Here is a 14893-nt window from a genome sequence, read left to right on the forward strand (position 1 = left end):
AGTACTAACCCTGTGCATGAATGGGGCAGAGTCGACTCCGGGGGAAAATAGGGTGGGATGGGGGCAAGAGTAACATTCAGTAGTCCCTTCTTAGTGCCAGACACTGGGTTTTTAACTCACTTTCTCCTTTAAATTCCCTACTTTTGGACAAATTAGGTAGTTTTAGCCCTGCTTGACAGATGTGGAAATTGACTCTCAAAGAAATTGAGAAAACTGCGGCCAGTTGCCCAGCATGAGGGTGGTGGAGCAGAGTTTAAGCCCACATCTGTTTGTCCAGCACCTGAATTCTTTCCATCAGCATCCCCAGTATAAAGTGATTTTAGATTTTACATGATGAACCTGGAGGAGCACATGTTTATTCGTTCAGAGGCTTATTTTGTTTTCAACCAGAGTGGAACCTTGTGAGTGTAATCACTACCATTTGTTGACAATGGCAAGGCAAGCTGTAGAGATGAAATTAGAGTGTCAAGGCCAGGTGACTGATGTTTGCCAAAGGCATGAAAACAGCATTTTACACCCAAGGTAATGATGCTGCAGATTCCTGCACGTCAAACAGACTCCATTGCTATGTTCAGGGAAAGTATAATAATATTGTTCAGAGTCAGCAAAGATAATGTGCATCTGGTTCCAGTTCTGATGAAGCTGTAAAAGTTGCAACCCAGATGTTGTGCTATTAATTTGGGTGACATGATTATTATTACTTTGGCCTCTCTTTTCCAAATATGTTAACAACAGCAACAACAAAGTTAGTATGATTTAAAGTTTCATGTAACATTATGTTTTGAGACATGCAGTCAGGAAACTAGAGTGATATACGAACAAAATTTATTTCCCTAGTTTTAAAAATAACTTTCTTGGCCGGGCATGGTGGCTTACACCTGTAATCCCAGCACTTTGGGAGGCTGAGGCAGGTGGATCACAAGGTCAGGAGATCGAGACCATCCTGGCTAACAAAGTGAAACCCCATCTCTACTAAAAAAATACAAAAAAAAAAAAAAGAAAATTAGCCAGGCGTGGTAGCAGGTGCCTGTAGTCCCAGCTACTCGGGAGGCTGAGGCAGGAGAATGGCCTGAACCCGGGAGGCAGAGCTTGCAGTGAGCCGAGATGGCGCCACTGCACTCCAGCCTCGGCAACAGAGTGAGACTCCGTCTCAAAAAAAAAAAAAAAAAAAAAAAAGACTTTTTGAAGACCTGAGTAAAAAGAGCCTGTCCTGATGAGCTCATTCACTGTCAGACATTTTTGTTCTTTTGAAATCATTGCATTTCCACTATGGTTTAGTATGAACAAAGAAAATCAGGAACTCTTTTCTTACTTGAGTTCCAGGGGTGTAGAGACTATAGAGCTTATTTTCTTCTTGTCATTTTAAAAACGTACAAATCTCAGAGCTGCTTTGGTGTTTATTATTGATATAGAAAGAATGCTCGTTATTTAACATGCCTGTGCCTCCCTCCAGGGGATGGCAAATACCCATTTTTGTGTCTCTGGAAACAATCTGGTTATAATGTCCCATTTACAACAGGGAGTTGTGTACCTCCGGTTACTTGGAGCAGGTAATGCCAGTATCAGGCATTGAAAATCTCCAGTCTAGAGATTAAGATGGCAAATAGGAGGAAGGACTAGCTTATAACTCCCACTCCGATGGACTGAGTGGTATGTGGAGAGTCACATCATAAAGCTGCTCCAGGAACTACCACAGGAACATACCAGAAAAGCTGAGAGAATCCACAGACCCTTTGAAGGGACAGAATCACTGCTGCAGGATCCCTGAGATGCGGGAAAACTGTGAATTGACGTGCTTTCTTGACAGAGAGGCTCGTGGTCTGGGGCAAGTTCTCAGCCCTGGTTACCGGTTGCCAGACTCAGTGCTGTTGTGGGGGCACAGTGGGAGTGGTAGACCGGCCTTTAGGACTGTGGGCTATGTGACAGTGGGGTGAGGCCAATGACTGCCGGCTTTTCCCCACTTCCCTGATGACCTGTATGACTCAGCAGAGGCAGCCATAATCCCCCTGCGAATATAACTCCACTGGACAGGCAACCACACTGCCATCCCCCACAGCAGCCACAGCAAGCCCTGCCAAAGGAGAGGCTGAGATCAGACATGCCTATCCAAGCCCCTAACTGGTGGTCCTCCTCTACCTGCCCTGGTAGCTGAAGACAAAAGTTATAATCTCTTGGGAGCTCTGTAGCCCTGCCTACCACCTGAGAAACCTGAATACTTAACCAGGTGTCCTAGGGTAAGTTTGCATCCTCCCTATAGGACTGTGGCTGATGCGCTCTTAAAAGCGTTACCTCCTGTCTGGAGGCCAACAAACAGAAAACCAGCACACTAAACAACAACATAACCAAGGACACTTACAGAGTCCACATCACTCCCCTGCTACCTCCACTGAAGCAGGTGCTGGTATCCATGGCTGCAAGACCTGAAGATGGATCACATCACAGGACTCTTTGCAGACACTCTCCAGTACCAGCCTGGAGTCCCGTAGCTCTGCAGGGTGGCTAGACTCAGAACAGCAAAAAATAAAAAAAATCACTGCAGTTTGACTCTCAGGAAGCCCCATTCCTAGGGGAAGGGGAAGAACACCACATCAAGGGAGCACTCTGTGGGACAAAAGAACCTGAACAGCAGCCCTTGAATCCCAGGTCTTCCCTCTGACAGTCTACCCAAATGAGAAGGAATCGGAAAAACAATTCTGGTAATATGACAAAACAAGGATCTTTACACACCGAAAAGATCATACCAGCTCACCAGCAATGGATCCAAACCAAGAAAAAAATCTCTTAATTGCCAGAAAAAGGATTCAGAAGGTCAATTACTAGGCTAACCAAGGAGGCCCCAGACAAAGGTGAAGTCCAGCTTAAAAAAAATCAAAAACATGATACAGGGTATGAAAGGAAACTTCTTCAGTGAAATAGAGAACATAAATAAAAAAGAGTCACAATTTCTGGAAATCAAGGACACATTTAGAGAAATGCAAAATGCACTGGAAATTCTCAGCATAGAATCAAACAAGCAGAAGAAAGAAGTTCAGAGCTTGAAGACAAGGTTTTTGAATTAACCCAATCCATCAAAGACAAAGAAAAAATAATTTTAAAAATGAGCAAAACCTCCAAGAAATTTAGGACTATGTTAAATGTCCAAAACTAAGAATAATTGGTGTTCCCGAGAAAGAGGAATCTAAAAGTTTGGAAAACATATTTGAGGGAATAATTGAGGAAAACTTCCCAGCCTTGCTAGAGATCTAGACATGCAAATCCAAGAAGCTCAAAAAACATGTGAGAAATTCATCACAAAAATGTCATCACCTGGGCACATAGTCCTCAGGTTATCTAAAGTCAAAAATGAAGGAAATAATCTTTTTATTGTTATTATTATTTAAGTTCTAGGATACATGTGAACAACATGCAGGTTTGTTACATAGGTATATCTGTGTCATGGTGGTTTGCTGCACCCATCAATTTGTCATTTACATTAGTTATTTCTCCTAATACTATCCCTCCCCCAGCCCCTAACCCCCTGACAGACCCCAGTGTGTGATGTTCACCGCCTTGTGTCCATGTGTTCTCATTGTTCAACTCCCACCTATGAATGAGAATATGTGGTGTTTGGTTTTCTATCCTTGTGATAGTTTGCTTAGAATGATGGTTTCCAGCTTCATCCATGTCCCTGCAGAGGACATGAACTCATCCTTTTTCATGGGTGCATAGTATTCCATGGTGTATATGTGCCGCAATTTCTTTATCCAGTCAATCATTGATGGACATTTGGGTTCATTCCAAGTCTTTGCTATTGTGAATAGTGCTGTAATAAATATACGCATGCATATGTCCTTATAGTAGCATGATTTATAATCATTTGGGTATATACTCAGTAATGGGATTACTGGGTCAAATGGTATTTCTAGTTTCCTTGAGGAATTGCCACACTGTCTTCCACAATGATTGAACTAATATATATTCACACCACCAGTGTAAAAGCATCCCTATTTCTCCACATCCTCTCCAGCATCTGTTGTTTCCTGACTTTTTAATGATCGCCATTGTAACTGGTGTGAGATGGTATCTCATTGTGGTTTTGATTTGCATTTCTCTGATGACCAGTGATGATGAGCATTTTTTCATGTATCTGTTGGCTGCATAAATGTCTTCTTTTGAGAAGGGTCTGTTCATATCCTTTGCCCACTTTTTGATGGGGTTGTTTGATTTTTTCTTTTAAATTTGTTTAAGTTCTTTATAGATTCTGGATATTAGCTCTTTGTCAGATGGGTAGATTGCAAAGAGTTTCTCCCATTCTGTAGGTTGCCTGTGCACTCTGATGATAGTTTCTTTTGCTGTGCAGAAGCTCTTTAATTAGATCCCATTTGTCTATTTTGGCTTTTGTTGCCATTGCTTTTGATGTTTTAGTCATAAAGTCTTTGCCCATGCCTATGTCCTCAATGGTATTGCCTAGGTTTTCTTCTAGGGTTTTTATGGTGTTAGGTCTTACATTTAAGTCTTTAATCCATATTGAATTAATTTTTGTATAAGGTGTAAGGAAGGGATCCAGTTTCAGCTTTCTACATATGGATAGCCAGTTTTCCCAGCACCATTTATTAAATAGGGAATCATTTCCCCATTTCTTGTTTTTGTCAGTTTTGTCAAAGATCAGATGGTTGCACATGTGTGGTGTTATTTCTGAGGGCTCTGTTCTGTTCCATTGGTCTATATCTCTGTTTTGGTACCAGTACCATGCTGTTTTGGTTACTGTAGCCTTGTAGTATAGTTTGAAGTCAGGTAGCGTGATGCCTCTAGCTTTGTTTTTTTTGCTTAGGATTGTCTTGGCAATGTGGGCTCTTTTTTGTTTCCATATGAACTTTAAAGTAGTTTTTTTCCAATTCTGTGAAGAAAGTCAGTGGTAGCTTGATGGGGATAGCATTGAATCTAAATTAATGACACGATATTGAAGGAAAGAATCTTAAGAGCTGTGAGGGAAAAGCATCAGGTAACCTATAAAGGAAAACCTATCAGATTAACAGCAGATTTGTCAGCAGAAACCATAGAAGGGATTGGGGTCCTATCTTTAGCCTTCTTCATCAAAATAATTATCGGTCAAGAATTTTGTGGCTAGGCCTGGTAGAGGCTCATGCCTGTAATCCCAGCACTTTGGGAGGCCGAGGCGGGTGGATCACCTGAGGTTAGGAATTTGAGACCTGGTCAATATGGTAAAACCCCGTCTCCACTAAAAATACAAAAATTAGCCGGACATGGTGGTGGGTGCCTGTAATCCCAGCTACTTGGGAGGCTGAGGTGAAAGAATTGTTTGAATCTTGGAGGCAGAGGTTGCAGTGAGCCGAGACTGAGATATTGCACTCCAGCCTGGACGACAAGAGCAAAACTCCAGCTCAAAAAAAAAAAGAAAAAAGAGTTTTGTGTCCAGCAAAACTAAGCTTCATAAATGAAGGAAAGATACAGTCTTTTCCAGGCAAACAAATACTGAGAGAATTTGCCATTACCAAGCCAGCACTGTAAGAACTGCTAGAAGAAGCACTAAATCTTGAAACAAATCCTCAAAATATATCAGAATAGCATCTCCTTAAAGCATAATTCTCACAGGACCTATATAACAGTAACACAATGAAAAAACAAAACAAAACAAGGTATTCAGGCAACAAAAAGCATGATGAATAGAATAGTACCTCACATTTCAATATCAACATTGAATGTAAATGGCCTAAAATGCTCCACTTAAAAGATACAGAGTGGCAGAATGGATAAGAATTCACCTACCAAATTTCTGCTATCTCCTGTAGATTCACCTAACACATAAGGACTCATATAAACTTAAGGTGAAGGGAGGAGGGTAGGAAGATGATATTCCCTGCAAATGGACACTAAAAGTGAGCAGGAATAGCTACTCTTCCATCAGACAAAGCAAACTTTAAAGCAACATCAGTTAAAAAAGACAAAGGGAGTACTGTATAATGATAAAAGAACTAGTCCAGTAAGAAAATATCACAATTCTAAATATATATGCATCTAACACTGGAGCTCCAAAATTTATAAAACAATTATTACTATAAGAAATGAGCTAGATAGCAACACTATAATAGTGGGGGACTCTAACACTCCACTGACAGCACTAGACAGGTCATCAAGACAGAAAGTCAATAGAGAAACAATGGACTTAAACTATGCCCTACAACAAATTGATTTAACAGGTATATTTACAGAACATTCTACCCAACAACTGCAGAGTGTACATTCTATTCATTAGCACATGGAACATTCTCCAAGATAGATAATATTATAGGTCACAAAACAAGTCTCAGCAAATTTAAGAAAATTGAAATTTCATCAAGTACTCTCTCAGACTACAGTGGAATAAAATTGGAAATCAACTCCAAAGGGAACCCTCAAAACCATGCAAATATATGGAAATTAAATAACCTGATCCTGAATGATTGTTGGGTCAACAATGAAATCAAGATGGGAACTAAAAAATTCTTTGGGCCGGGCGCGGTAGCTCACACCTGTAATCCCAGCACTTTGGGAGGCCGAGGTGGGTGGATCACAAGGTCAGGAGATCAAGACCATCCTGGCTAACACAGTGAAACCCCATCTCTACTAAAGATACAAAAAAATTAGCCGGGTGCGGTGGTGGGTACCTGTAGTCCCAGCTACTCAAGAGGCTGAGGCAGGAGAATGGCATGATCCCGGGAGGCGGAGCTTACAGCTTGCCGAGATCGCGCCACTACACTCCAGCCAGGGGGACAGAGCGAGACTCCGTCTCAAAAAAAAAAAAAAAAAAAAAAAAAAAATTCTTTGAACTGAATGATAATAGTGACAAAACCTGTCAAAACCTCTGGCATAGAGCAAAAGCAGTGCTAAGAGGAAAGTTCACAGCATTAGATGCCTACATCAAAAAGTCTAAAAGAGCACAATTAGACAATCTAAGTTCTTACCTCACAGAACTGGAGAAACAAGGACAATTCAAACCCAAACCCAGCAGAAAAGAAAAGAAAAGAAAAGAAAAAAAAGAAAAGAAATAACGATGATCAGAGCAGAACTAAATGAAATTGAAACAAACAACACAAATACAAAAAGTAAATTAAACAGAAAGCTGATTCTTTGAAAAGATAAATAAAATTGATAGACCATTAGAGAGATTAACCAAGAAGAAAGAAGATCCAAATAAGCTCCAATGGAAATGAAGCGGGGGATATTACAGCTCATACTACATAAATACAAAAGATTATTCAAGGCTGCTATGAACACATTTACATGCATAAATTAGAAAACCTAGAGGAGATGGAAAAATTCCTGGAGAAACAACCCTCCTAGATTAAATGAGGAAGATATGGAATCTGTGAACATAACAATAACAAGCAGTGAGATTGAAATGGTAATTTAACAATTGTCAACAAAAAAAAGTTAAGGACCAGACCAAATCACAGCTGAATTCTATCAGACATTCAAAGAAGAATTCGTACCAATCCTATTGACACTATTCCAAAAGATAGAGAAAGAGGAAATCCTCCCTAAATCATTCTATGAAGCCAGAATCACCCTAATACCAAAACCAGGGAAGGATATAACAAAAAAAGAAAACTGCCGACCAATATTCCTGATAAACATAGGTGCAAAAATCCTCAAAGAAAATGCTAGTGAACCAAGTTCAACAACATATCGAAAAGATAATTTACCATGATCAAGTGGGTTTCAAACCAGGGATGCAGGGATGGTTTAACATATACAAGTCAACAAATGTGATACACCACACAAACAAAATTAAAAACAAAAATCACATGATCATCTCAATAGATGCAAAAAAAGCATTTGACAAAAATCCAACATCCCTTTATGATTAAAATCCTCAGCAAAATCGGCATGGAAGGGACATATGTTAAGGTAATAAAAGCCATCTATGACAAACCCACAACCAATATGATACTGAACAGGGAAGATTTGAAAGCATTCACCCTGAGAACTGGAACTAGACAAGGATGCCCACTTTCACCACTTCTACTCAACACCTAGTACTGGTAGTCCTAGCCAGAGCAATCAGACAAGAGAAAGAAATAAAGGGCATCCAAATTGGTAAAGAGGAGGTCAAACTGTCACTGTTTGCTGCTGATATGATTGTACACCTAGAAAAATCTAAAGACTCATCCAGAAAGCTCCTAGAACTGGGAAATGTATTCAGCAAAGTTTCAGGATACAAAATTAATGCACACAAATCAGTAGTTCTGCTATATACCAACAGCGACCAAACTGAGAATCAAATCAAGAATTCAACTCCTTTCACAATAGCTGCAAAAAATAATAATAATAATAAAATACATAGGAATATACCTAACCAAGGACATGAAAGACCTCTACAAGGAAAATTACAAAACACTGCTGAAAGAAAACATGGATGACACACAAATGGAAACACATCCCATGCTCATGGATTCAGTATTACGAAAATGACCATACTGCCAAAAGCAATCTACAAATTCAACGCAATTCCCATCAAAACACCACCATCATTTCTCATAGAACTAGAAAAAAAATCCAAAAATTCATGTGGAACCGAAAAAGAGCCCACGGAGCCAAAGCAAGACTAAGCAAAAGGACCAAATCTAGGGGCATCACATTACCTGACTTCAAACTATACTGTAAGGCCACAGTCACCAAAAGAGCATGATACTGGTATAAAAATTGGCACGTAGACCAGTGGAACAGAATAGAGAACCCAGAAATAAAGCCAAATACAGTCAACTGATCTTTGACAAAGCAAATAAAAACACAAAGTGGGGAAAGGATACCCTATTCAACAAATGGTGCTGGGATAATTGGCTAGCCACATGTTAGAAGAATGAAACTAGATCCCCATCTCTCACCTTATACAAAAATCAACTCAAGATGGATCAAAGACTTAAATCTAAGATCTGAAACCATAAAGATTCTAGAAGATAACATCAAAAACCCCCTCTAGACATTGGCTTAGGCAAGACTTCATGACCAAGAACCCAAAAGCAAATGCACCAAAAACAAAGAGAAATAGATGGGGCTTAATTAAACTAAAAAGCTCCTGCACAGCAAAAGAAATATCAGCAGAGTTAACAGACAAAAATCTCAGAAATCACCACTAAAGAACTTATTCATGTAACCAAACACCACCTGTTCCCCAAAAACCTATTGAAATCAAAAAAAGGAAAAAAGAAAAGAAAAGCTCATCTGCAAAGCTTATGAACAACTTTCCATGTTTTAGTGGTGATCCTTTTATTCCAGTTTCAGAAAACACCCCGCAGCCAAGCCCAGCCCTCCTCCTCTCTCTTGTGTAAGTGATAAGCACCATTCATAGTCCTGTCAGTCTTGATTAATTCTGTGCACAATGATCAAGAGAGGATTTTGACTTTGGGGCAAATCAAACCGTGGTGGACTATGACACAGACATAAGGGATAAACATTTACTAAAAGTAAAAAACACGGAGCCCGGAGCTTGTAGGGATTGCATAGAAATAAAAGCATATGAAGAGTGAATTCCAACTATAGATTTTTTACAAAGCTACAGGATGATTAAGTGCTTTTGGGTTATTCTATTCTATAATATTGAATGGTTTCTAAATCTCAGTACTTCTTGGTCACAATGTTGTTTTTAAAAAGTTATCCATTAGGTCTTTGTGTGAACAAATGTAGGCCATTATTCCGCTGATCAGTAACTAATGCAAGGAAAAAGTTCTTTTTTATTCTTTTACAACATGAACTCGTTTTGATTTAGTACTGGAATGACTGGCCATTTGCAAGAATGAAACTAATTTAAAAAGCGAAGACAAAGGACATTGTTCTCAAAGGTGTTTAATTGGCCCTGAAAGTTTGACTTAGAAAGAAAAGTGTTTGGAATCACAATCAATGTTGCAACAAAGTGGGACAATTCCAAGCAACTAAAAAAGATTTCTCTCCAATTTCAGTGAGAATTGTCTTTTCTCAGGATAGTCTGAATCCAGTGTGTGTGTACTATTTTTATATGCAAATTAGTATATGATTCTCTTGTTTGATTCAACAATAGGTGATGTAGGTAAAGTCGACATTATTGTATTTCAGGAAAGAAGGCAAATGAGACTCAGTTAGGAAATTTGTTCCTGCTCATGCAGTTAGTAAACAGGGACGCTTAAACATAAACCCCAGTCACTCACCAAATGATTCTCCTCTTCATGTAACAGGCGCAAGGCTCCCACTAGCAGGCACAGTGGTAAGTTCTCACCCCAAATCCCAGAAATGCCCTTTTAGGACACCATCCCGGTTCAGAGCTGTTTAGGCAAACTGTGCTTAAGGAGGGACCTCCTTGTACAGAGCTGTTCTGCTTAGACATGGCTTTTCCTCCTCCAGCCCTTTCTGCCATGTCATCAATACAAGGTCAGAAAGAGACACTGAGTCAGCAATGAATATGGGAATTATCTGCACATTTAGCAGCGGAATCCTAGAGGAGAGAGCAGGTAACTGGTAGGATCCAGTTTTAAACTTACCTTCTTTTTGCATACGTTGAAAGTAAACATCAGAAATGTCTTCCACCTTAAAATTTTGCACAATAATTTCGTGTACCTAATTGTTCAATTTCATTCCTCTGTTCATTCATTCCATTCCACACATCTATATTGAGCCCCTCCCCTTGGCAGTGACTGTGTCGGTGGGAAGTCAGATGCTGTCCTTGCCCTCAGATAGTGCACAGTCTTCAGGTGAAGGTGAGAGGAGAAAAGAAGCAAGTGCTGGTTAGGAGGTGGGATGTAGCTGAAACCTTAGATGTTGTAATTCACAAAAAGCCACACACTTCTTGTCCATAGCCCCACCATATGCTTTGAACATAGGAGCAGCAGTTGACGGTTTTGCCTCCATTTGACTGTTACAGCTCTGTGTTGTTTCCTCAAGCATTTCTGGAAGTCCCTGTATCTCATGTGTGGTCAAAAGCAAGGCTGGTCAGCCTTCACACAGCGTCTGCTGTTTCTTCCTCCTCGCCAGCCTACCTCTTCGGGGTTCTATCATGCTCCACTGGGGACTGCTGCAGGTGCGCTAGAGCTCGGAGGTGGGAAGTGGGGAGGGCACCTCTCCTTCTCGTGTTGCTCTCCACTGAAAGGCTCCAAAGGTTTACAGTGTCTTAAGTGAAATAGCTTGCTCAGGTGGAGTTCCAGGCCTTTCTTACCCTTGACCTAGGTTGGAGTCAATGGGGGATAGATCGGAGAAAAATCTCAGTGACAGCCACCATGTGATTCTCAGGATCGCTGTCCTCTTCTGACCACACTATTTCCTCCCACTGGGACCAGTTTTCTGTCTATGCCCACATGGCCCTTTGCAGGCTAGTTATTTCCTACTGTCAAGATTCTGGGGAAACCGGCCTCTGAGTTCCATGGCATAACTGAACCCCAGCGGAGACTAGGGTCTACACAGAAAGAAGGTGTTGTTCTAGCGTGGAGTTTGGGGAGAAGGCACTAGACATACCCCAGAGGCACCATTTGCCTCTTCTGTGTGTGTAAACGGGAGCCTCTGAGGGGTCTCAGCCCTGAACACAGTCTTTTTGAGGGAGAGGTTTGAGATTCTGTTTTAAAAAGAACAAGACTATTTTTCTTTCTATGGTGTATTAGTTCATTCTCACACTGCTATAAAGAAACACCTGAGACTGAATAATTTGTAAAGAAAAGAGGTTTAATTGGCTCATGGTTCTGCAGGCTGTACAGGAAGCATGGGTGGGGAGGCCTTGGGAAACTTACAATTTTGGTGGAAGGTAAAGGGAAGGCAGGCACAGCTTACATGGCCAGAGCAGGAGGAAGACAGTGGGGAGAGGTGCTACACACCTCACAGATCTGTGAAAATTCACTCATTGTCATGAGAACAGCAAACGATAAATCTGCCCCCTTGATCCAATATCCTCCCACCAGGCCCCTCCTCCAATGTTGGGGATTACAATTTGACATGAGATTTGGGCAGGGACCCAAATTTAAACCATATCATATGGTTACAGATAAAAGATGGGACACAATTATGTTGGATGCATTAATGGAAAGGACAACACTTATTCATCCTGAAGTATAATCAGTGGAGGAGTAAAATGATGTAGAGTCATTTCCTAATCTGGTAAGAAGATGGGCTCAGAAAAGCAGTAGGCACTAGAAGTCTTAAATGAGGGGTATAGAGAGGGGTACAGAGAAGAGAGACAATGGATTAACACAGAAATGTATCAAAGACCTTCCAGTTTTGACTGTGCTAATTCCTCGCTTCCTCTCCAGTTGGGTGTTGGTAAATAGCAGCTGTGCCTAGAGGTATTTATTTGGGTGGCAAGATATTGAAAACCCTGCAGTTATAATTTTAAACTTTTTTTTTTTTTTTTAAAGAGAAGACCACATTCCAATGTAGGAAGAACCTGTATCCCAAACTGCAATAGTTGGTATAGTATGGGAAAACATTTAGTTAGACATCTAACACATATTTATTGATTGTTTCATTATGTTTCAGGCCTGGTGCTGAATGTTCTACTTGTAAAGATAAGCTCACAGGCTTATTCTTTATTACCTAAGCTTGACATCCAAAGAGCATAAGGCAAAACAATACCTAGAATTGTTATCATCCAGTTTTAAGTTTCTTAATGGCTGTACCATTTTTATCATATTTGTGGCCTTATGTTCATTTATGTATTCATTTAACAATACAGTCATGTACCACACAATGACATTTCAGTGAATGACAGACTACATATATGATCATGCTTTCATAAGATTATATTTGCGCTGTACCTTTTTATGTTTAGATACACAAATACCACTGTGTTACAATTGCCTACAGTATTCAGTAGAGTAACATGCTGCACAGGTTTGTAGTCTAGGAGCCTTGAGATGTACCATATAGCCTAGGTGTGTAGTGGGCTATGCCATTTAGGTCTGTTTAAGTGCACTCTATGATGTTTACACAATGACAAATTGACTAACATTTCTCAGAATGTGTCTCTGTTACTAAGCAACATATGGCTGCATTTATTCAGAGATAGAGTGTTGTATGTAATACACAGTGACGTTGGGTATAAAACAATTAATAAAGACAAGGAGCTTTTCTTGTGGAATTTACATACAAGAGGGAGAGAGAGAACAAAGATGTCAACATCCAAATAAATATACACATACAGCTTGTGCTATGAAGTAAACAAGAAGGATAATGAGATAAATAATACGAATGCAGGGAGTGGTTTTTCTTAAGAAGTCAGAACCTCTGTGATCTAAGTAGTAGACACAGGATGTGTTTGTGAGAATTACGTATGATTGTGTATCTTCTGTATGTATATATCAGTGAAAAGGTTTGTTTACTTTCACAAACAGTTAGCATTAAAATTGTATGCACCCACTTTAGAGAGTCAGCAAATCCTGAGGATCTGTTGGGAGAAACAGTCTTCAGCCTCCCTCTTTTCTTTCTTCTGGAGAAAACTGCCTTTTACTCTTAGACAGGTCTGTTTGTGGCTTCTGTGTTGATGATTTGGGGTATGATAGCTTTCTTTCCTCCTCTTGCTCTGGTGCACAGGTGTACCCTTCCCATCCTCCTCTTACAGATTTATCTTCAGTTTGATTACAGCAATATTCAAGACCTGCATCATTTTGACCACAGTTAAGCTGGGATTACTTGTAATCACATATGATTACTTTTCTTTTCCTGTATATTAATGAGGACTAAGCTCTGATTCTTTATTTTGCCCAAACTCCTATCTAAGGGGTCTGGGGAGTCATGCCCTACAAACCATAAATTCTCATCAGATGGGTTTTATTTGACTGTATATCATGACTTACTTTCCAATCTGACTCTGGCATAACAAGGAAGAAAATAAAAAATGTTTTACCCCAAAATGTATTTCCTTGCCATGCCTTGAAATTGCCCTACGAAGTCTCTTCTGGGAAAAATCCACATTCTGTAGAGAATCATCTACCTCCCCTCCCCTCCCCTCGGCTCCCATCCTCTCCCCTCCCTTCCTTCTTCCTTCCCTCCCTCCCTTCCTTCCTTCTTTCCCAGCTCCAGGAGATAATCAACTAAGAGGTAGGCACCCTTTTAGGTCTGAAAAGAAACGTTTTACAACCGGCTCTCTGAAGTCTACTACCTGAGTGATTCCTCTGCACAATAAAACTTGGTCTCCACAATCCTTTACCTTAACCAGACATGCCTTTCCATTAATCCCAGGTCTTCAGATAAACTCAACCAATTGCCAACCAGAAAGTGTTTAAATTTACCTATAGCCTAGAAGCCTGTACTTTGAGTTCTCCTGCCTTTCTGAATCAAATCAATGTATTTCTTATATTTGATTGATGTCTCATGCCTTCCTAAAATGTATAAAACCAAGCTGTACCCCGACCACCCTGGGCACATGTTCTCAGGCTGAGGGCTGTGTCATGGGCCATGGTGATTCGTATTTGGCACAGAATAAATCTCTTCTCATATTTTACAGAGTTTGACTCTTTTCATCAACATTACAAATTATATTGTTTTTGAATCTAACGTTATTTTCCCATGTATCCCTTACTCAACATCAAACACTTCTTCAGCTGTCTAAATATCTAAAAACTATCTAAATAGTATTACTTAGAAAGTAATAGCAAGCATTAGCCACCTGAGAAAAGGAAGTTAGATTAATAATTTGCCTCTTAACCCCTCCCTTCATACAGACTCTCACCCCCATTGGTTAAGTAGAAATGTAGATTTGTTTTACATGGGTGGTGAACATATGAAAATGAAGCTAAAATGTAGATCAAACTATAGTGAATTCTGACAAATGTTAATTTGCCCTTCAACAAAGAAATACCAGATACTTACTTGTACTTCTGTTTTGGATTTCAAAGTCCAGGGAGCTAGACCTTTAGACAGGCTTTTATTTGCTTCTGTCCTGATGCTTTTGTGCAAGGAGGCC

General features: G+C 40.1%; 1 protein-coding gene and 1 long non-coding RNA gene across 4 annotated transcripts in view; one reads left to right on the forward strand and one right to left on the reverse strand.

The window, feature by feature from the left end:
* The window catches only part of KCNAB1 (potassium voltage-gated channel subfamily A regulatory beta subunit 1), a 420197-nt gene that overhangs the window by 100561 nt on the left and 304743 nt on the right, over positions 1 to 14893 (forward strand). The gene's annotated exons all lie outside the window — the stretch shown is intronic.
* LOC144339438 (uncharacterized) lies at positions 91 to 10355 on the reverse strand. The gene is made up of 3 exons (XR_013414462.1): positions 10161 to 10355; positions 1705 to 1764; positions 91 to 443 (listed from the first exon to the last, which is right to left on the reverse strand). It is a non-coding gene; the product is annotated as an uncharacterized LOC144339438 (long non-coding RNA).

This window comes from Macaca mulatta, chromosome 2, assembly GCF_049350105.2.
Source record: "Macaca mulatta isolate MMU2019108-1 chromosome 2, T2T-MMU8v2.0, whole genome shotgun sequence".
NCBI classification, from domain to species: domain Eukaryota; kingdom Metazoa; phylum Chordata; class Mammalia; order Primates; family Cercopithecidae; genus Macaca; species Macaca mulatta.